Here is a 22,650-nt window from a genome sequence, read left to right as displayed (position 1 = left end):
GTTAGTAGAACTCGATTCAGTGGCCTCTGGGTTTGAGAATCCAGGGTTTGAACATCTACACTGATTGCCAACCCTTGCTTAAGAATTTTTTAACCTGGGCCAGAACACAGGCCTCCTGTGTCCACACTGCAGTACACAAATTTGAGTCTGTATCCCAGATTTCCTAACACCCTGCCAAAATGTGGCCACTCTAGCCATTGGTTCACGGTGCACTGTGGGAAAACTTGACTGTTCACAACACATATTGCAGGAAGTTTGAACTGCCTGCCAACACATCCTGCCAAGCATTCATTTTGGTCTGCATTCTCCCAGCAATTGGAGCCAGCAACATGGAGGAATTGCCATTTCAAAAACTTCTCTTGCTTAGGCTTTCACTCCTGTTTCTGGATGCAGGCAGAGCTTTCATGAGAGGCTGGTGGGCAGTTTGGCAGTATTTTTTGACCCACCAAAGGCATCTTACAGAGAGAATGATGGAGCAGGAGAAGGACACAGACATGGCAGACTCGAACTGGCTGATGCTGCTCAGTACACTTGGTATAGCCACAGCTGTTCCTTACACACACTGGTGCTCTTCTGGAGCAGGGCCACAAGCACAGACTGGTGATGGAATGGGTAGCTTACATTTAGGGTGACCAGACAGCAAATGTGAATAATCGGAACGGGGGTGGGGCGTAATAGGAGCCTTTATAAGAAAAAGACCCAAAAATCGAGACTGTCCCCATATAATTGGGATATTTTGTCACCCTACCTACATTTAATAGAAATGGACAACATTTGAAAGTGGACTACATTTGAACCTCTTCCCCCCACATCTTCTTGGTACAGCTTAGTCTTTTTAGGTGGCTTGTTTCACAACTGGACTGGTACCAAGCAGCATATATACAGGGAAGATAATGTAAAGTTCTGATTTTAAAAATGGAATGTGCTAGCAAAAATGTGCACCTTCCCAGTAAAAATTCTTGCTTGTGTTACTGTTCGCCTCTCTCTCCATTTTGAATTCCACATGGGTAGGGGGAGAGTGGGATGCCAAAGAGGTGGCATGCAATCTGGATATGCATGGCTACCCGGGGCTTGTAATATCTTTTACAGTGGTTCACAGAGCAGAAATTCCTCCCAATCCTATATTAATAAATACAGAAATGGAGCCAGAAACTTTCTACGCTCGAGGGAAGCTTCTCCCTCTTCCATTTCTGCTGCCGCTGCCGCCTCTGGGAAGGGGGCTGGGCATCAAAAAGTGGCTCCAAGTACAGCCCCAGGATGTGCTACAGCTGCTTCTGCAGCAACGCCTCCTTTAGGATCAGTTTCATCAGCAGAGTTACTTCATTTTCCTCATTCAGCACCTGCTGCTGGTTCCAATATATTCCCATGTTGGCCTTCTGGGCCAGCAGGTCACCATCCTAGCTGACCAGGTCACTATGTACCACTGGTGGCTCAGCATGTAAAATAATGTTTACTGGGAAGGTGCACCACTTCAGAAGGATGGTTGGACTCAGGCCTGCATAATACAATGTAGATGCTGAAGCCCTAAATTGGGACCCAGGGTTCAACAGTTCCTATCCCAGGGTTACAAAGTGTAGATGCTCAAGCCCTAGGTAAACAAACCTTGAGTTCTACTAACCCTGGACCTTCACTGCTGTGCAGACAAACCCCTGGGCTTTGTCTATGCTTCTGGTGGTGTGTAGAGAACCAACACTGAAGTAGCAGAGTAGAAGAGGGAGATGGCTTTGGTGAGTAGAGTGCCCCACATGCGTAAACCCCCAGTGGATATACCCGACGTGGCTCTCTCCATGCCCAACCAGTGCTTCCCATGTCTACACTGCTGTCATTAGAAGTGTAGTGTCCCACTGCCTCCCCGCTGCCAGACCCCTTTCCCTGTTGCCCCCAACTGCCGGAGGCTTTTCCTGCTGCCTCCCCACTGCTGAAGCCTTTCACTGAGGCATGTAGCTATTCACCACAGTGACACAGCCTGCCTTTCACTGCAGTGTGTAGCAACACGTGTGTACCTGTACTCTATATGCCACTATAAGTGTAGACATAGCCATAAGGAATCAAATTAGCATTAATAGTAGAGATGCAGGATGGTCTTACATGGTAGTAAGACCATCCTGTAGGTAGGTCTTACAGTATGAGCATAGACTGCAGAAGATCTAGATTCAGTTCCTGTCTTTGCCAGTGGCTTTCTGTGTGACCTTGCACAAGTCACTTAATCTCTCTACCTTAGTTCCCTGTTAATAAAATTCATTTCCCTGTCTTATCTACTTATACTGGAAACTCTTTGGGGGCAAGGACAGTGTCTTTATCTGTGATGTACAGTGCTGAGTACAATAAGGGCCTGATAAAGACTGGAGCCTGTAGAAGCTTCCATATTATTATATTTTTAAAATTAACTCCTGAAAATGTAAATTCTGAAGTTAGATCTTGCCTGATACATTCGCCTTATACTGAATGGTGCTTTTGGGTGGATGAGGAAGGGTATTTCAGCCATTAAAAATGGGATTAAGGACCCAATACAGGCTTCAGCGAGTTAGGAAGCAATATTCCATATAAGGCATAATAAATGTTGTTATTATAAAACATCAGATTACATGGAATTGGACAAGCACTCTAAAATATTATCTCCATTTTACACAAGGGTAAATTCTGGCAGATGGAGGAAGTGGCTTGTTTAAGGTCACACAGCCATTCTGTATCAAATACTTAGCATCCAGGTCTGTGAATTCTAGTTACAGAGATTTCTTTTCTAGATGTGCAAAAAACAGCCGCTACCTGTCATGACCTTAGCTCAGCTCCCACGGGCACCCCAAAACTTCTCATGAGAGTGCTCACCTGTTGCCAGACACAAAAAATGCATGGGTTTCTAATTTTACAGAAGAAATCTATTCTTGCATTTTCCAGGGTGTGAGGAAGGAACAAAGCAGTGTAGTTGACAGGTATAAACTTTAATGGCACCTTTATATGCATTAAGTAGTAATGACCAGCTCCAGGGATAGCCCATTGCTCTAGGAGGCAGCATAATATAAAGATTAGAGCAGATTCCCAGCATCTGAGAGACCTGGATTATATTCCCAGTTCTTCTACTGACTCACTGTATGATTTTAGACAAATAACTTAACCTATTTTGTCTCATTTAGGAATTATATCCTATTCCTTGCACCTCTGTCCTCACCTACTTGCTTCCTCATTATAAGAAAGAAAATTAAAATGAAATCAAAACTTAAAGTCTCACTTTCGTCTGGAAGCCGAATAAGAGACAAGTCTTCCCATCCCATGAAAATTTTAAAGATTTCAATATTTTTCCCATTCCATAACTGGACAAACCTGAGTCCTTTTGAAGTTGTGTGCAAAAAGGAGTGAGAGAGAAAGACTTGAATCTAGGTCATTCACATCTTACATGGGTGGTCTAACCACTCAACTCTGTGTCCCGCTCTCTCTTATTTTGACCAAAATTTTCATCCTGGGCCTGAGAAACCTTCCCTTTGAAAGTTTCCTCTAAACTGATATTGTCCCACAAAAGGTTTCAGTTTTGACAAAACTCAGCATCTTCTGATAAATGTTTTGTTTTGTCAAAACATTCTCTTCCTTGCCCAATATGCTTCTATTCCCATTTTGACCTGGACTCCAGAGAGGAGAAATAACTTTACGATACACTTTACAGTTCATCATTCTGACATTTCCATTAAGAAGGGGAGGGCAAATTCTTAAGCCTCTGCCCCAACCTTCTTACAAACAGACCCAGTTTGTCTTTTGATTGAGCAAATTGGCCTACTGGCCAAGAAGCCCATAAAGCATTAAGGGAGGGAACATATGTGGCTCATGACATCTTAATGGGCTAATTAAGTGCAAGTTTTTAGACTGAAACTTGGGTCATATAGGATATATTAGGAAACAAGAATAAAAGATAAAGTAATGGAATCAACTCCAAAAGGAGTTAAGGATAAGAACTACAGTAGAAAAACAAGTAGACAGTGATTTGGAGATGCAGCTCCATGTGTCAGCAAAAGACAGAAGCAAGCCGGGGACTTCCGCAATCCACATGCTCTGGTCAGCCCAGATGGGTTTACTCATAGTGATCATATTATTGAATTGTACATAAGCCTACATTTACACCCAGTAAAACTAAATGAGTAATTATGTCATTTCTGAAGACACCAATGTTGAAGAACTTAAGTAACTTCATGCAATTATAGTACATAAAAATTACAATGTAGCACCTCAGCTTGAAATTATACACTATTTGCATGTAATTAGTGCCACTAAATGGGAAGTTAAATCCACATTTTTAATGTCTTTAGAGCAAAAGGTTTCTTAAAAGAACTCATTATGATATACAAACAGAAATATTAGAACCATCATACTAGGGTCCATTTAGTCTGGAATCCTGTCTCTGACAGAAGCCAGTGCATATTATTTCAGAGGAGAGTACAAGAAACTCAGTAATGGATAATTATTGAAGACTGTGTCTTTCATTTACCCCTAGCTATCACAAAGTGAAATAACCTGCCTACGTTGCTTCCTAACTCCAAGCAGTTAGTGTACAGCTTCAGCATGAAGGTTTATAACCCTTCTGTATGTTTATCTTACATAACTGGATGTTATTGCCCTATTAATGTCTAATCCTATTTTAAGAACATACGAACATAAGAATGGCCATACTGGGTGAGACCAAAGGTTCATCCAGACCAGTATCCTGTCTGCCGACAGTGGCCAATGCCAGGTGCCCCAGAGGGAGTGAACCTAACAGGTAACAACCAAGTGATCTCTCTCCTACCATCCATCTCCACCCTCTGACAAACAGAGGCTAGGGACACCATTCCTTACCCATCCTGGCTAATAGCCATTAATGGACTCCTTTATCCAGTTCTCTTGTAAACCCTGTTATAGTCCTAACATCATCAGGCAAGGAGTTCCACAAGTTGACTGTGCACTGTGTGAAGAACTTCCTTTTATTTGTTTTAAACCTGCTGCCCATTAATTTCATTTGGTGGCCCCTAGTTCTTATATTATGGGAACAAGTAAATAACTTTTTCTTATTCACTTTCTCCATATCACTCATGATTTTATTTTGAATATCTTGGCTTCAATTATATCTTTTGGCAGTAAGTTCTACTGACCAATCACGTACTGTGTAAAAAAATGTTTTCTTTCTCAGTTTTAAAGATATTGTCTTTCATGTTTATTAGGTGTCTCTTTATACATAAGGTACAGCTATAATATCATTCCCATTTGTGACACTCTAGTTCAGGCCACACCAGCTCTTCCATTAAACATTTATATCTAGATTAGATATATGACCTTAGGGTTGTGATATAAACAAGCTAAAAATAAAATTCAGAGTTAAAGAGTAACTCTGTGCCATTAACTCATGCTGTTGGGCCTTTATTACCACGACGATATGAATTAAAGGGGACAGAATGTCATTGTTAACTCTGTATGTTTTTTAACAGTCACCTGGTTGACAGCTCTGGGAGCCATAATGTTCAGTCACCTATGATCTCATTGTGGGGGAACAATTGATTATTAAGACGCTAAAATTGAGACATCCCTCAAAATGCAACTCAGGTAATCAAATGACGTGGGTTTTGTAATGATTCACAAAAAATGGATTTTGAGTGAAGAGGGTATAATGTTTAAAGAAGATAAAAAATATTTATTCACACACACTTTGAGGTCACAGTGTCTTTTAAAACCCACACCCCAGATAGGCTAAGGGGGTAGAATTGAATATTGAAATATAAAGATAAATGAATAGTTGAATGGTAAGATTAAGAGCTTTGTTAGTTATACTTTGATACTTGTTATTATGGATAGTTAATGACTTTAGATGAAGTAATGGCATGACATGTTGTTTTGCTAGTTCTCCTTTTATATAGATTTGTTGATTTGTTTAAAATGACATTATTGCTGACAGGACAAAGGTAGCATGTTGTGCTGGAAGTTTTGAGGGTTAAAAAAAAAAGAAACCCACACACAAATCTGTAAAGACAAGAAGCCCTTTTTATTGGGAAAATCCAGGGCAAAAGGACATGAAATAGAATGACATAGAAATTGTCTAAATAGCAAAAATTGTGTAAATTGAGGCTTATGTATGAGTATTGTATGGGTTACATAAGAAAGGCTGAACATGCTTGAAGCTGCTTGGTGAAAGGTTAAGAAATACATAATGAGGAAATGTATTAAGAGATTCAAGTGAACAAGGCAGAAATTTGAAGAAACATGAGGCCAGAAACTGAATCAACAGGACTGAAACAGGTGGGCCTTGAGTGGTTGATTGGAGGGAAGGCTTTGAGCCGGGCCACCTGCTTCGAGCCAGCAGCCTCATAAAAAGGCAGCCAGCAGCAAACTGAGTGAGCAGCGAACCGAGGACAGGCAAACAGAGAGAGTTTGCCTTGGAGTTTGCCTGCGGGGAGTTCGCACAGAGTGTTTTTGCCTTTCAGGCTCCTGTGAGCAGTACATACATCATCTGAGGATCCTCTTAGAAGGAAGACATGGATAGTGAGCGATCAGCTGTTGTGGCCTGCTCAGAATGTGCCGTGTTTGTCTTTCTCCCAGAGGACAGAAGCAACTTTGCCTGTACGAAGTGCAAGCTGGTCTGCACATTGGAAGAGAAGGTTAAAGGACTACAGAACCAAGTATCAATCCTGCATTGCATCAGAGAACATGAAGATTTTCTGGATAGAAGCCAGTGTTTGGTGCTGGAAGCACAACATGCTGAAGAATCAGAGTGCACTGCAGAACGGGGAAGAATCTAGGCAGTATGTGACCTCCAGAAGAAGAAAGAGAACATATGTACCCCCAATGCAAGTAGAGGTGCAAAACCGTTTTCAGACTCTCTGCACAGGTTCTACTGTGGAGAAGGATTTGGAAGAGCCCTCTGAGGGAAGGGATCAGAAGGAGACCCCATTGACTGGAAGGCATGGGATGCATTGTCCTAGGGATGGGGTTCCATGACCACCACTTCCAAGAGGAGGAGAAGGGTGGTGGTGGCTGGGGACTCTTTCTTAAGTGGGAGGAGTTTTCCATCTGCCAACCAGACCGGGAGACTTGAGAGGTGTGCTGCTTGCCTGGAGCTAGAATCCAGGATGTGACAGAGCGTTTGCCAAGACTGATCAAGACCTCGGACCACTACCCCTTCCTATGTGGGCACCAATGATACTGCCAAGAATGATGTTGAACAGATCACTGCAGAATACTGCAAAAGGAAAAAGGAGATTGAGGCACAAGTTATGTTCTCGTCCATCCTCCTGGTTGAAGGAAAAGGCCCAGGTAGGAACTGTCAAATTGTGGAGGTGAATGTGTGGTTATGCAGATGATGTCAGAGAGAGAGCTTTGGATTCTTCAACTATAGGATGTTGTTCTGGAAAGGAGGACTGTTAGGAAGAGATGAGATCCACCTTACAAAGTGAGGGAAGAGCATCTTCACAGGCAGGCTTGCTAATCTAGTGAGGAGGGCTTTAAACTAGTTTTGCTGGGGGATGGTGACCTGAGCCCAGAGGTAAGTGGAGAAGTAGGACACCAGGAGGAAACACAAGGAGGAGGGTAAAAGACAGAAAGCCTCCTGATTCATGCTGAGAAAGGGCAATCGGCTAGTTAGCTTAGGTGCATGTACACGAAAGCAAGAAGCCTGGGAAACTAGCAGGAAGAATTGTAAGTCCTGGCACAATCAAGGAACTATGATATGATTGGAATAACAGAAACTTGGTGGGGCAGTTCACATAACTGGAACACTGTCATAGATGGGTATAAACTGTTCAGGAAGGACAGGTATGGGAGGAAAGCTGGAAGAGTTGCACTGTATGTAAGATAGCAGTATGATTGCTCAGAGCGCCAGTATGAAACTGGAGAAAAGCCTGCTGAGAGTCTTTGGGTTAAGTTTAGAGGCAAGAGCAACAAGGGTGATGTCGTGGTGAGCGTGTGCTATAGACCACCGGATCAGAAGGATGAGGTAGATGAGGCTTACTTCAGACAACTAACTGAAGTTTCCAGATCACAGGCCCTGGTTCTAATGGGGGACTTCAATCACCCTGACATCTTCTGGGAAAGCAATACAGCAGTGCACAGACAATCCAGGAAGTTTTTGGAGAGTGTTAGGGACAACTTCCTGGTACAAGTGCTGAAGGAACCAACTAGGGGCCTTGCTCCTCTTGACCTGCTGCTCACAAACAGGGATGAATTGGTAGAGGGGGAAGTAGAAATGGGTGGCAACCTAGGCAGCAGTGACCATGAGATGGTTGAGTTCAGGATCCTGACAAAAGGAAGAAAGGAGAGCAGCAAAATATGGACCCTGGACTTCAGAAAAGCAGACTTAGACTCTCTCAGGGACCTGATGGACAAGATCCCCTGGGAGGCTAATATGAGGGAGCAAGAAGTCCAGGAGACCTGGCTGTATTTTAAAGAAGCCTTATTGACGGTGCAGGAACAAACCATCCCGATGTGCAGAAAGAATAGCAAATATGTTAGGCGACCAGCTTGGCTTAACAGTCAAATCTTCGGTGAGCTTAAACTCAAAACAGAAGCTTACAAGAACTGGAAACTTGGACAGATGACTAGGGAGGAGTATGAAAATATTGCTAGAGCATGCAGGGGTGTAATCAGGAAGGCCAAGCACAATTGGAGTTGCAGCTAGCAAGGGATGTGAAGGGTAACAAGAAGGGGTTTCTACAGGTACATTAGCAACAAGAAGGTCAGGGAAAGTGTGGGACCCTTACTGAATGGGGGAGGCAACCTAGTGACAGATGATGTGGAAAAAGCTGAAGTACTCAATGCTTTTTTTGCCTCGGTCTTCACAGACAAGGTCAGCTCCCAGACTGCTGCACTGGGCACCACAGTATAGGGAGGAGGTGAAGAGCCCTCAGTGGTGAAAAAAACAGGTTAAGGACTATTTAGAAAATCTGGACATGCACAACTCCATGGTCCAGATCTAATGCATCCAAGGATGCTGAGGGAGTTGGCTGATGTTATTGCAGCGCCATTGGCCATTATCTTTGAAAATTCATGGCAATCAGGGGAGGTCCCAGATGATTGGAAAAAGGCAAATATAGTGCCCATATTTTAAAAAGGGAAGAAAGAGAACCCAGGGAACTACAGACTGGACAGCCTCACTTCAGACCCCAGCAAAATCATGGAGCAGGTCCTCAAGGAATCCATTTTGAAGCACTTAGAGGAGAGAAAGGTGATCAGGAACAGTCAACATGGATTCACCAAGGGCAAGTCATGCCTGACCAACCTGATTGCCTTCTATGATGAGATAACTGGCTCTGTAGATATGGGGAAAGCGGAGGATGTGATATAGCTTGACTTTAGCAAAGTTTTTGATACAGTCTCCCACAGTATTCTTGCCAGCAAGTTAAAGAAGTATGGATTGGATGAATGGACTATAAGGTGGATAGAAATCTGGCTAGATTGTCAGGCTCAATGGGTAGTGATCAATGGCTCAATGTCTAGTTGTCAGCCAGTATCAAGTGGAGTGCCCCAGGGTCAGTCCTGGGGCTGGTTTTGTTCAACATCTTTATTAATGATCTGGATGATGGGATGAATTGCACCCTTAGTAAGTTCACAGATTACACTAAGGTGGGGGGAGAGGTAGATACACTGGAGGGTAGGGGTAGGGTCCAGAGTGACCTAGACGAATTGGAGGATTGTGCCAAAATAAATCTGATGAGGTTCAACAAGGACAAGTGCAGAGTCCTGCACTTAGGAAGGAAGAATCCCATGCACCGCTACAGGCTGGGGACCAACTGGCTAAGCAGCAGTTCTGCAGAAAAGGACCTGGAGGTTACAGTGGATGAGAAGCTGGATATGAGTCAGCAGTGTTCCCTTGTTACCAAGAATGCCAACAGCATATTGGGCTGTATTAGTAGGAGCCATGTTTCCCAAACTTGGGACACCGCTTGTGTAGGGAAAGCCCCTGGCAGGCCGGGCTGGTTTGTTTACCTGTTGCATCCGCAGGTCTGGCCGATTGTGGCTCCCACTGGCCACGGTTCGGGAGCTGCTGGAAGCGGCATGGGCCGAGGGACGTACTGGCTGCTGCTTCCAGCAGCTCTCATTGGCCTGGAGCAGCGAACCACAGCCAGTGGGAACCGCGATCAGCCGGACCTGCAGGTAAACAAACTGGCCCAGCCTGCCAGGGGCTTTCCCTACACAAGCGGCGTCCCAAGTTTGGGAAACACTGAGTAGGAGTATTGCCAGATCAAGGGAAGTGATTATTCCCCTCTATTCAGCACTCATGAGACCACACCTGGAGTATTGCATCCAGTTTTGGTCCCCCCTACCCACTACAGAAGGGATGTGGACAAATTGGAGACAGTCCAGCGGAGGGCAACGAAAATGATCAGAAGGCTGGGACACATGATTTACGAGGGGAGGCTGAGTGAACTGTGGTTATTTAGTCTGCAGAAGAGTGAGGGGGGATTTGATAGCAGCCTTTAACTACCTGAAGGGGGGGTTTCAAAGAGGATGGAGCTAGGCTGTTCTCAGTGGTGGCAGATAACAGAACAAGAAGCAATGGTCTCAAGTTGCAGTTGGGGAGGTCTATGTTGGATATTAGGAAACACTATTTCACTAGGAGTCGTGGTGAAGTACTGGAATGGGTTACCTAGGGGGGTAGTGGAATCTCCATCCTTAGAGGTTTTTAAGGCCCACCTTGATAAAGCCCTGGCTGGGATGATTTAGTTGGTGTAGGTCCTGCTTTGAGCAAGGGGTTGGACTAGATGACCCCCCTGAGGTCTCTTCCAACCCTAATATTCTATGATTTTATTCTATGATTCTATGAAAGACCAGCCCAAAGGGTCAGAGAAGGTGACAACCATCATGGAGTGCAGAAGAATGCAATAACTTAGGCCTTCTAGCTATTCTGTCTCATCTGTTTGTTGTCGGGCATAAATGTGTTGACAATATAAGTGACAAGAATAATTCTGTCTGAAGTTGTATAAATAAAAGGAAAAATTGATTAAGCCTAAAATGGGGTGGACTTGTGGCTCAGTTTCCCACCTTACTATCCCAAGATCATGTATGGAAAGGAAGGATGGTCCAGTGGTTAGGGCACTAGCCTGGGACTTAAGTGGCCTGGGTTTATGTCCCTGCTCAGCCAGAGGGTTCCTTTGGGCAAGTCGCTTAGTCTTTCTGCACTTCAGCTGTAAAATGAGGATTATGTGTAGTGAATATAGCTACAATACAGATTGTGAGATGCTGAGATACTATGGTAATGGGGGCCATATAAGTACCTACTACAAATGATCTCAAACTGGATCCTGATGCTCAGATGATGGTGAGGTTATTCACCACTAAGTTTACCACAGCCCAAGACAAAAATATTTTTAAAAAGCTGATACAGTGGGGTTGTAATGGAGGCAAAAATCTGAAATACATTTTTAGTGATAACCAACAGGCCCTAAAAAGGAGCGAAGAGTGGAAGCACTAAATGGGTCACAGTAGGTGAGCTATAAGTTTTACCTTTTGCTGAACTGGCATTTGTCCATCTTTGGACAGGGTGATACCTAGGAAGGAAACTGTTTGAGCTAACAGCTGTGCTTTAGCTGGATTACACCTGAGACCAGCTTTATGTAACAGTTTTAGAAGTTAGTTTAGTAGGGTTAGGTACTCCTCCAATGCAAATGTAGCAAGACAAACGTTTATTAACATACAGGAAAAGAGCAGACAGTTTAGAAAAAAAATGGTAAGAATGCACATTTCATTTGCCCATTTAAAAAATAGAGGGAAAATTGTGAAAGGTGAATGGGAAGGCAAGTCCAAGTATACTGTTGTCCTTTAAAGGTAACAGCAAACTAGTACTGGCATTCAGAACCCAAAGGGATTGACCAAAATCCATTTGAAATGTCTAAGGTTGAGAATCATTGAGGTTTGGGGAAAATGATTTGAGCAAGTCAGAAGTGGCAGCTATCAACAGGGAACAAGTCAGAATAACCTGGTTTAGTTTATGATAATATATAGTGAGCTACCATGATCCATCTGGTTTAATCACTGGTGAATTATTAGCAGAAGTACAGTAGCAAAGTACACTTTGCTGTAGTTGTAAGGCAATGGCTTTTGCAATACAAGGTTTTGCCTTATCTGCATATGTATACTAGTGCTGCATATGTATACTAAGGAAAGATGAGAGGCAGAAGAGTTATTTTCCATGCAAAATGGGTACAGATGCCCCCATATCTATTAGCATAGTTAGCTGGTTCAACCAGCACCAACATACAAGGACAGCTACACCCCTCCAGCTGCAAAGAGCAAAGGACTGTACACAAGAATTGACACCCTCACTGCAAAAGTGGAGGTCCCTGCTGTACGATGGGTGCTATTTGCACCACCTTTGGGGCTACATTTGTTTGGATTTGGATGGTGGTTAAAGCATCCAACTGAGTGGACAAGCACTCAATCTGCTGTCTGAGGTGCTAGTAGAGACCATTTGTTCCTCCAGCTCATCTTGATGGGATATGGAGCCTTTGACAGAGTTTTGGAAGCTAACAGGTGAGCCCTTATGCAACAAACAGTTCTTTCAAAGAAGGCTGACAGCTAATTAGCTTGTCAGGCTGGAAGGCCTTATGAACCAATTAGCCATCAGCTGAGAGGTATAAGAAAGCTCAAGGAAGAAAGTGGGAGGAAGAGAGAGGACCTGGGTAGCTGAGTCCAGTGTGTTCAGAGATCTCAAGGAGGGAGGTCTCTGTTCCTCCCTAGTCCTGTTGGAAAGAGCAAGACACTGTAAATACATTGCTGCACATGATTGTATTGGAGTTGGTGATGGGAATGTCAATAAATCACATGAGGTTGCCACTTACTGGACAGATGTCACTTTCTGGGGCATCAGATGAGGGATAGAGCACATCCCATTAGAGGCACACACTGTGGACAGAAAGAGATAAACTCTGGGTCCTGTAAATACATCCTTCTAATTTTGTGGGGGTTGGACATATCCTGACTCTTCTCTTCCCCTACTGGACTATTCTCATCCTCTATTACCCATACTGCAACTACTGCCTCACCCCAGCTGGTTAGCATTACCACTCCTTACTTGGGAGCTTTTGTGCCCAGGGACCTTCTACCTTTACTACCGCAGTGATTTTATCTTCTGTTGTGTTTGCTTTGTTGCCGGAATTTTCTGGTGAGTCTTCACCATGAGGCCAAGAACCTCATTTAAGGAAGAGTTTTTGTTTACCCTGTGCTTAATCCCTGGAACTGCATTTTTTATAAACAGGTTAATATACTGAGGATCAGCCTCCCAATTAATATGCATATTTAGATTCCAAGCAGAAGACAATCTTTTATGATAATTCATTGAGTGTTCACCAGGTAATTGTTTAACATTTGCCACCAGGATTATTCCTTCCTGCCCTAGACACAAAATTTCCTGAAGCTGAGTCACCGTACTATCAAAGGACTGCTGTCCCCTTTGAAAGCCTTCTAGTAATGAATTCCAGGATGCTTTGTCTACTCTTAACTGCAGAATCTTCACTAAATCTTCTATACTTGTAATGAGGCAGCTTGCCATTAGATTGCATTGGACTACCATGCAGAGTTAAAGAATCCCCTTTCTGCACATGCTGTACATTTTGTGCCACAAAGCTTAACATTTTAATGTGTGACCTTGGTACCTTAGGAGCATTTTGCCTCTCATCCAGCCTTACTTTAAATTCCACATTACTTCAGTTGTCTATAAAATTACATCCTCTAGGATTACTCCATGGGCATTGTCTACCTGAAGAGCGTGATCCTGTTTTTAAATGGTGAATAGAATCCCTGATTTCCTTGGTAGTGTTACACAATTTCTTAAAAACTTTATCAGTAGGGTCTTTGCTTGTGACTGGTAAACTATATGGACCAGCAAATGCAAGCACACTGCTATTCAGATTAACTCTTTCCCTACTTGAGTCTCCTGTGTATCCCTGTGAGCTCCTCAAATGCCAACTGGCAGAGGGCATACCATGCCATAGCTCTGATCAGGCCTGACACACTCATTGCCCTCATCTCACTATTGTCATAGTCTGTATCTAGAAGGTGTCATGCCAGATGTCCTATGCAAACTGGTAACGCTCTTTTCATTAATATTATTGTGTGATGTATAGATGGATGGTGTATAAAGAATTATACATGTAGGCTGGCAATGTTTCTAAAATGTGTTTAGCAGACATTGCCTAAGTCTAGCCTGTCCTAGATCAAGGAGTGTTATTTTTCCATGTCTCCAAAGTAAATTAAGCAAAGTGAGACCAGAAACCATGAAAAAAATGTAAACAAAACCATCTAGTGAGCAGGTGGGGGAAGATGACCATTTAACAATATTGACGGGCTGCAGCCCCAGAAAACCTTCCTGCCTCTTGAAACAGGGTCAATGAACTTTGGGAATATATAAAAAAGAAGCAAAAAGCCATTTTGTTGTCCATCATTGGACAAAGACAAGGGGCCAGAGCTCTTGTAACCTCCAATTGGATTCTTCAACCAAGGGTGCTGAAGTCTCTGAGAACTTACTATAGATGAGAAACCTGCTTAAACAAAGATTATGAATTTTAGTCACTAGAAACCATGTTTTGTTTTGTTTTACTTAAAACCATATCTCTTACTTATTATCATTTAAATATCTGTTCTGTGACAATAAACTTAATCTTGTTTTATTACAAAACCACCTCAGAGCTGCGTATTAAATGAAGAGTAAAATCCTCAGCCAAACTAACAAGCTGGTGGGTGTTCTGTCTCTTAGGAGATAGCAAACTTGATAACTTCTGTGAAAGTCCAGTGGACATTGAAGGAGAGATTGTCTTGTTGTAAGAAAGACATGAAAAGTAATTTTTCCATTCTACTCCACACTGATTAGATCTTAACTGGAGTATCGTGTCTGGTTCTGGGCACCACATTTTAGGAAAGTTGTGGGCACACTGGAGAAAGTCCAGAGAAGAGCAACAAACATGATTAAAGATCTAGAAAACATGACCTATGATAGAAGATTGAAAACATTGGATTTGTTTAGCCTGGAGAAAAGATAGTTTCTCTACATAAGTAGAGTACATAAAAAGTTATAACAAGGAGGAGGGAGAAAAAATTGTTCTCCTAACTGTCAGGGTGGTTAAACACTGGAATAAATTGACACGGAGGTTGTGGAATCTCCATCATTGGAGATTTTTAAGAGCAGGTTAGACAAACACATGTCAGGGATGGTCATGAGTGCAAGGGACTGGACTAGATGCCTTCTCGAGGTCCCTTCCAGTCCTACGATTCTATGATTTTATGATTCTATGACTCAGGACTGGAAGGCTTGTTGGTGTTACCCTGCAAGGAGGAACCACGCTGATAGAAGCTGGTACAGCCTGCTTACAGCCAATTTGCTGTAAGCAGGCTTCTGGTATCAGGGCTCTAAGCCAAAGCTGCACATCACAGAAGCATCCAGGGTAACAGGCAGGTGGTAACACACCCCTTACTGGTCTGCTGAGCCCCCAAAGTGTCACACCCAACTTGGCAACTTTTATTTTAAATTTTCTCCGTTTCCTCCTCACTATCACCGTTTATTTTGGCTAGTAACCAGTGGTCCTTCTGCTGCCGCTAGTAGATCATCTTTGTTTTTATAATCTCCTATCCAAAGATTATTAAATTTAAAGTCATATTCTTGATAAGTCCCAAATAGTCTCCTTCATCCCCATAGGGTGATGAAAGAGTGCTAGGCTGAGTATTTGGTTCTACAGCTGCAACCTATTCTCTCAAAGCTCAATTTTGTTCCCCAGGAACCTGTTGTTTTTGTCTGCATCCTGAAAAGTCTACAGAAGGTGCTGCAAGCTGTGCTGCAAGCTGGCTGTGTACTATCGTATATGTCCCCTTTAAGTCCTGTGCCTGCTGCTTCCACTTTAACTTCTCCTTTTTCTTCTGGCTACACTGCATTAGGTATTCCCCGATTTTATCTTTGGCATCCTACAGGCTATATGCCAAGGAGATGTTCAGATTACACATACCATCCAGTTTGTTTTAACTCTCTCTTTTGCTCTCTCTCTCTTTTTAGGTTCTCTGTTAGCTCTCCCTTTCTCTCTCTCTCTCTTGTTCAGAGCTAAGCAAATCATGTACAGGCCCTCCATGGTCATGCCTTAACATTCTTTATCTTTTCCATTTTTTCCTTCATTTTCAATTTAATTGGAGTTACGTGCATGACCCTATGGGTCTTCTTCATTGACATGGAGGAAAGCAGGAAAGATGCACCTCCATGATTTGTTGTAAAATGACTAATAAAATGACAAAGAGCTTCCTGTTTCTCCTTTTCATTTGCAATGGTTTGGAGAGTGTGTGTGTATATTTTATATATAGCACGTTTCAGCTTTTTTCTATATATAGTTTATGTTAACTGGTTATTTATGGCATTTTGCTTCCCCTAGGCTAGCCTGCTGCAAGTGTACCAAGGACCCTGTAATCACTGAAGTCCAACCTCTATGTAATTACTAATCCAAAATAAATCCAAATAACCAGCTCACAATCCCATGCCACATTGCCAATATCAGCCAAACCAAAGTGTCTCCTGGGCTGGTTCACCAACTATTGACTAGAAGGCATAGCCAACTAGTTGACTATACTTGCAGTTCAATACTAAGTATGCTCAAGAGATCTAATAACCAAGCTCAGCCAGATTTATTGTCTAAAGATAAAGCAATACGGAACAGGAAATAAAGAATTAATACATCACCAATCCTTCCCAGGAAGTGCAGTTTCACGGTTCGCCTTACATGGAAGATGGGCTTCCCAACTGCCCCCTTTATAGTGTGGCTGTTTACAGGTTACAACACTGTTCACATCACTCAAAGTTTAAGTTTAACTAGCCAGCTTGTGCCAGCTTTGTTTTTGGTGCCTCCCTGAACTTTCTCATCTTCTCTTTTGAATATTAAAATCCAGACACTAATATTATGCATTCATACACTATTTCCTTGTACCACATTGTACATTTGTTTCATAATGCTTATCTATCTAGCTTTTGACAGCTTTTGTATTGGCCTAAGCCAAGTACTGAGCTTTACTTCTCCTGGAGCATCATGGGATATGTGCTTTAGCATAAATGAGCCAAAATAAACATACTTTGGTATGATTACCCAACACATATATATTATAACACCATGAGCATAATACATATTAATGTGATATGTGTAAGTGTATGTATGTAAACTATTTGCATTGACTAACAAACCCACAGTTGAGAACATGATGATCCAGAAATACATTTTGCACAAAACACTCTATACACAGGAATGTTAAGGGTCATGCACACAAAGACAAGTATATTCCAAGGGGTGCCATCGCATCCTTAGCTTCCCACATTGTATATTATTTTCACATTCACTTAATCTCCCTATTTATCATCCTCTGGGCACATTGGTCCAGATCTTTAAAGATATTTAGGTACCTAATTGAAATTTTTGGGAGTTGGTACCTAAATACATTTGAGGATCTGGGCCATTTATAATTAATAGTCAATGAAAATGATTAGGTACTGAAACACATGCAGTATGAAGGAGACACCAGAATACTAAAATAGAGTAACATGACTAAAGGACAGAGGAAGGAATTTTCTCGCTGGTTTAAGTTAAAACCTACGTGACCATAACACTGTATGTGCCCATGGCAATATGTGTCTGTAAAAATACTTCTGAGACATAAAATCATCTAAAATTAAATAAAACTAAGTTAAACAGTCCAAAAAATTGCATTATTTTTCCAAAATGAGAAAACAAGGAAAAGCCAAAAGGAGGGTTTTTTTGTTTTTTGTTGGGTTTTTTGTTTTTTTTTTGGTAGGTATCACATCAAGTGACTCTGGAATGAACAGGCTGGCTACTAGGATATCTGTCAAAGAGAGTTTGTTTACTGTAGTTCATAGAACCTTAGAATCATAGGACTAGAAGGGACCTCAAGAGGCCATCTAGTCCAGTCCTCTGCACTCATGGCAGGACTAAATATTATCTAGATCATCCCTGACAGGTATTTGTCTAACCTACTCTTAATCTCCAATGATGGAGATTCCACAACCTCCCCAGACAATTTATTCCAGTGCTTAACCACCTTGACAGTTGGGATGTTTTTCCTAATGTCCAATATAAACCTCCCTTGCTGCAATTTAAGCCCATTGTTTCTTGCCCTATCCTCAGAGGTTAAGAAGAACAATTTTTCCCCTCCTTCTTGCAACAACCTTTTATATACTTGAAAACTGTTACCATATCCCCTCTCAGTCTTCTCTTCTCTAGACTAAACAAACCCAATTTTTAAAATCTTCCCTCACAGGTCATATTTTCTAGAGGTTTAATCATTTTTGTTGCTCTTCTCTGGACTTTCTTGAATTTGTCCACATCTTTCCTGAAATGTGGTGCCCAGAACTGGACACAAGACTCCAGGCGAGGCCTAATCAGCGCAGAGTAGAGCGGAAGAATTACTTCTTATGTCTTGCTTACAACACTTCTGCTAATACATCCCAGAATGATGTTTGCCTTTTTTGCAACAGTGTTACACTATTGACGCATATTTAGCTTGTGGTCCACTATGACCGCCAGGCCCTTTTCTGCAACACTCATTCTTAGGCAGTCATTTCCCATTTTGTATATATGCAACTGATTGTTCCTTCCTAAGTGAAGTACTTTGCATTTGTCCTTATTGAATTTCATCCTATTTACTTCAGACCATTTATCCAGTTTGTCCAGATCATTTTGAATTTTAGCACTTGCAATCCTTCCCAGCTTGGTATTGTCTCCAAACTTTATAAGTGTACTCTCTATGCCATTATCTAAATCATTGATGAAGATATTGAACAGAACCAGACCCAGAACTGATCCTTGTGGGACCCTACTCGTTATGCTCTTCCAGCATGACCATGAACCACTGATAACTACTCTCCGGGAACAGTTTTCCAACCAGTTATGCACCCACCTTCTAGTAGCTCTATCTAGGTTGAATTTCCCTAGTTTGTTTATGAGAAGGTCATGCGAGACAATATCAAAAGCTTTACTAAAGTCAAAATATACCATGTCTACCACAAGGCTTGTTACCCTGTCAAAGAAAGCTATTAGGTTGGTTTGACACGATTTGTTCTTGACAAATCCATGCTGGCTGTTACTTATCACCTTATTATCTTCTAGATGTTTGCAAACTGATTGCTTAATTATTTGCTCCATTATCTTTCCTGGTACAGAAGTTAAGCTGTTAGTTGTGCAGTGCTGATGAATATGGAGCTGATCTTTCAAGGTTCTGAGTGTCTGTCCTCAGTACCCATTGCTTTTGGTGGGATTTAAGGGCATTCAGCACCAAACAGGAACCAGCTCTTCATGTGATAATTGAAGAAGAGAGTCTGGCAAAAAAAAAATCTCGAAGGAAAGGTGAAGAGAAGAGAGTCATTTACCAGCAAATTGTGTGATATCAGCACAGACTTCTCAGGCCTTTGTAAACTCAGCTCTGACCATCTTAAATTGTGTTATGATCAACTTTATCAGCTTTAGAACAGGGAAACTATTCTCTTTTACTCCCATGTAACTTTAAAATGATACCTGACATATGTAAAAGGAGAGAGAGAGACTGAGTACCAGCAAAGTGATTAGATATCATTGGAGACAAAGCCATGACACACTTTGATAGACAGGAGAGAGAGAAAGGTTATTTTGTAAAGGAGTTTTCACTAAATCTCTCATCTTTAAAAATCTGTTAATTTCCATCTCTGGTATGAATAGGCCAAAAACACTGTGTGAGATTAAAAGCACATGAACTGCTGTAACAGGGAAAATACAAATAAAACAGAATAGTATAAATGAGAGTTTTTTAAGACAGGTTCAATTTTGCAGCTCATATCAATCTTTTTATTCATCCTGATCAATGCAATTTATTTATTTCACTATTTATTTCCCCCCTTTTCTTTCTTTTGGGACCACAGACAAATTGCTACAATGAAATAATTTCTGGCTGGCGCAGTGCCAGCCAAACATTGGCACCATTAGGTCTGGATCACATTCCTTCCTTGTTCCTCTGAATCCAATGTTCCAGAATGAAAATTTATTCTCCTGTAGTTTTATGACACTTCAACTACCAGAAATATCACACTTTATGGCAATTTGCCTCATTATGGGTCTGCCATAAATGATACAAATTGCCATAAAATGTTGGGACAATCCTATATCACAAATCTATCAGGAGTTCTAAATGATGGCACTTGGGTTTGTTTAAGATAATTTGGTTCATTTTGTTGCAGAAAGCCAACGCAATCTTAATAGGTGTTACTGGACAGTGCATTTGGCTGCTTGGTGCCTTAAATGAGACAAACAAACAGATTTTTCTTTCCAGTGCACTAAATACCTCAGTAGTAAAGAAACACATTGATTCTGAAGTTGTTTACTACTAGCTAAAGAAAACCCCTATAGTTTTTCCCATGTAACCCATATTAGAGCTAAATTAACAATCCTCATTGTTTATCCATTGTTCTAGCACTAGGCAAAAATGCATACACTATTAGGAAAGTGAGTTGTCTCAGTCTAAATCTTGCTACAGAAGATTGTCTCTCTCATTTACTGCCTAGCTATCAAAAGTTGGAATACCAAGTGCATAAGCAGCTTTGAAGGGAAATACAAAAAGATTGTAAACAGTAATTGCATTTGTGTTTAGTGATATATTAGCTGTAAGAAAAGATAGTATGCAGGAAGGCTATGGGTGTATGCCTATCTTTCTAGTTGTCTCTAAACATTTCTAAAAGCATCCATTCCTGTAGTATCAAGTGCAAGAAGAGAAAGTCACTCATCTTGCAGTAACTGAGGTTCTTCGAGATGTGTGTCCCTGTGGGTGCTCCACTCCAGGTGATGGTGCATCCTGGTGCCGTTGATCGGAGATCTTCAGTAGCAGCGCCTGGTCAGGATGCATGCACTCAGCTGCTGTCTCATGGCATTGTTAGGGTCTGCCTGAGAGCGTGCGTCCTGCACCCCCCCTCAGTTCCTTCTCTACCATAGAGTTGTCTGATTAGTACTCCAAAGTAGAGGGGAAGAGGGTGGGTAGTGGAGCACTCACAGGGACACACATCTTGAAGAACCTCAATTACTGCAAGGTGAGTAACTTTCTCTTCTTTGCGTGCTGTCCCTGTGGGTGCTCCACTCCAGGCGAATGTGAAGCAGTACCCACTAGGGTTGGTGTGATTTTGGATTTGTAGCAGTAATAACTGTAGATAGTACCTTATGACCGACTATGGCGCCTGCCGTGGTATCCCGTGTGATAGCATAATGTTTGGCGAATGTGTGGTCAGATGTCCACATGGCCGTCTTGCATATGTCTGTAATAGGTACGTGGTGGAGGAAGGCAACAGATGTTGACATTGCTCTAGTGGAATGAGTTCTGACACTCTCTGGTGGTTGAACATGCTGGCTCCAGTAGCAGGATGTGATGCAGTCCGTGATCCACTTGGAGAGTCTTTGCTTAGATAACATCACCCTTTGATCTCTCAGTAGTACAGACAAATAGCCTAGGGGATTTACGAAATGGTTCAGTTCTGTCAAGATAGAATGCAAGAGCCCGTCGGACATCGAGTGTATGTAAGGCCACTTCCTGTGGAGTCGTGTGAGGCTTGGGATAGAATACAGGTAAATGTATTGGCTGGTTAAGGTGGAAGGTAGACACCACCTTGGGGAGGAATTTGGGGTGGGATCGCATAGTAACCTTGTCTTTGGAGAAAATGGTGTAGGGAGGGTAGGCCATCAGGGCACTTATTTCACCAACCCTTCTCGTTGACATTCTGGCAACCAAGAAAGCCACTTTCATAGACATGTGGAGCAGGGATGAAGTAGCCAGGGGCTCAAAAGAAGGTTTCATGAGACCGCGGAGAATTATGTTAAGATTCCAGGAGGCTACTGGTGAATGAATCTCAGGGTAGAGATTTTGCAGGCCTGTGAGGAAGCGTTTCATGGTGGGGTGGGAAAAAAGTGAATAGCTGTCCAGCGTGTCATGGAAGGTGGTAAGGGGTACGAGGTGTACTCTGATAGAACTGAGTGAAAGCCTGTACTGTTTTAGCTCAAAAAGGTAATCTAAGATGTCAGAGAGGGTTGCAGTCTGGGGTGTCAGTTGTCTGTGGAAGCACCAGATGGAGAAGCGTTTGAACTTGCAGGTAAGTCTTACAAGTGAAGTCCCTTCTACTGTGCAGGAGGATGTATTGGACCTGTTCCAAGCAGGCTAATTCATGGGATTGAAACCATGAAGGAACCACGCCATCAGATGGAGTTTCCGGAGCTGCAGATGGAGAAGCCGACCGCAGTTCTGGGAGAGCAGATCTGGCCTGTTGGAGAGAGTCCTTGGACAGATGGACATCCATAACAGGTAAGGATACCATGTCTTTCTGGACCAAGCTGGGGCAATAAGTATGACCCAGGCCTTGTCCTCTGTGATCTTGCATAGAACCCTGTGTTCTAGCAGAGGTATTGGTGGAAATATCAGAGGTATTGGTAGAAAAGCATACATGAGGGAGTTGTTACAAGGAATGAGGAATGCATCCCCTAGAGATGCGTTCCCCAGTCACACTCTGGAGCAAAATAGATGGTATTTGCAGTTTTGAAGAGTGGCAAACAGGTCTATCAATGGAGTGCCCCAGTGGGAGAAGAGCTGTTGGATTATCGTGAGGTGCAATTCCCATTCGTGTTCTTCATAGAAGTGTCTGCTGAGTGTGTCGGTGGTAGTGTTGTG

The sequence above is a fragment of the Mauremys reevesii genome, linkage group 6 (genome assembly GCF_016161935.1).
Source record: "Mauremys reevesii isolate NIE-2019 linkage group 6, ASM1616193v1, whole genome shotgun sequence".
NCBI classification, from domain to species: domain Eukaryota; kingdom Metazoa; phylum Chordata; order Testudines; family Geoemydidae; genus Mauremys; species Mauremys reevesii.
Note: the sequence above shows the minus strand (reverse complement) of the source record.